Source organism: Rattus norvegicus, chromosome 6, assembly GCF_036323735.1.
Source record: "Rattus norvegicus strain BN/NHsdMcwi chromosome 6, GRCr8, whole genome shotgun sequence".
Taxonomy (NCBI): Eukaryota; Metazoa; Chordata; class Mammalia; order Rodentia; family Muridae; genus Rattus; species Rattus norvegicus.
In genome coordinates, this window is record NC_086024.1 from 84,897,566 (window position 1) to 84,899,309 (window position 1,744).

General features: G+C 42.2%; 1 pseudogene; it reads left to right on the forward strand.

The window, feature by feature from the left end:
* The first annotated feature begins 208 nt into the window (after positions 1-208).
* On the forward strand, positions 209-1,156 carry Pcbp2-ps9 (poly(rC) binding protein 2, pseudogene 9; annotated as a pseudogene).
* The last annotated feature ends 588 nt before the right edge of the window (positions 1,157-1,744 follow it).

Below are 1,744 nucleotides of genomic sequence, written 5' to 3' on the forward strand. Positions count from 1 at the left end.
CCTGGGGTCTCTTTCCCCCTTCCTCCTCCTCCACCTCCTTCATGCCCACTAGGGTGGGGGGCTCGCCTTCCTTCCCGCCCCTATTGTTCTGCCCCCCGGCTCCTGCTCTTCCCCTCCCCACCTGCTCCTCTTTTCTCCTCAATCAACTCATGTCTCCAGGGACCAAAGATTTGACCACCCAAAGTCCAGCTCCCTGTAACTGCTAGACATGGATACCAGTGTGATTGAACGTGTATTGACGCCCATTCTCACCATCAGGCTACTTATGCCTGGAAAGGAAGTTGACAGTATCATCAAAAAGAAAGGAGAATCTGTTAAGATGTGTGAGGAGATTGGTGCAGGTAAAAACATCGGAAGGGAATTGTCCTAAGAGAATATTCCTTCGGCTGGACTGAATAATGCCATCTTCAAAGCCTTTGGTATGATTATTGAAAAGCTGGTCCGGTGGCAAGGGATATGCTCCCCAGTTCAACTGAGTGGGCAATCACTATTGCTGACATTCTGCAATCCATCATTGAGTGTATAAAACAGATCTGCATGGTCATGTTGGAGTCCTACCCGCCCCCATCATCTCCAAAGGGCATGACTATACCTTACTAGCCGGTGCCCTACAGATCTTCAGTCCTCTTTGCATGCTGTCATGACATGTACAGCACAGGCAGTGACAGTACGAGCTTTCCCCACACCACTTCTAGAAGTGGTCCCTCCAGGTCAGGGTTGAGGCCCATGGAGGCCTATAACATTCAAGGACAGTATGCCATTCCACTGCCAGATTTGACCAAACTGCACCAGTTGTCAATGCAACAGTCTCATTTTCCTCATGACCCATGGCAACACCGTATTCAGTGGCATTGAATCCAGGTGTCCAGAGGTGAAAAGTTGTTGGGCAGGTTTCGGTACATCTGTTCAAACACTTCTCATGAACTCATCATTCAAAATGATTTGATTGGCTGCATAATCTGGCATCAGGGCACCAAAATCAATGCTATCTATCAAATGTCTAGGGCAGACAGATCAGAATGGCAAAACCCAGTTGTTGGTAGTTTCTACTGGTCAGCAGGCTACCATCACTGAATCTGCTGCCAGCATTATTTTGGCTCAGTATCTAATCAATGTCAGGCTTTCCTCAGAGACAGGTGGCATGGAGAGCCTCTAGAAGAGAGCAAATTCATCCATAATCCCTTCTGGTGTTCACCACCACCCATGATCCATCTGTGTAGTTTCTGAACAGTTAGTGATTGCAGGTTTTAAATAATTTGTAAATTTTCTGATTCTACACACCTTATCATTTACTCATTGAATTAAGATGTTTTAATTCCTTTCTCTATTCAGCAGTTATCCTGAGATATTCATATTTAGTTTTATAAGCTTTTCCCCTTTTTTGTTTTTATTTTTTGGCTCAGGATTTTTGTTTTTCATGGAAGTGTAAGAGTGGATGGATTATTAATACATTTCAGTTTGCTTCTTTAATGCCAGTAATTGTTCAAACATATTTAAAAGTTGGTCAGGATAAAGCAAACACTCTAAAACATCTTAATACTGATTATATAGTATGTTTTATTCTATACTATTTCTCCTTGACTTAACAAAATACTTAAATCAGAGTTAAATTTTAACTGAGAAAAAAGCAGAAATTATAGTTTTCAAAGTTAATGAGAAAAGGGGAGTCTGCTGTGAAAGATCTAACATTGAAATAAAAATGTCTTTGAAAGCTTTTGATCCCTCTTTTCCTTTTTATGCCCCT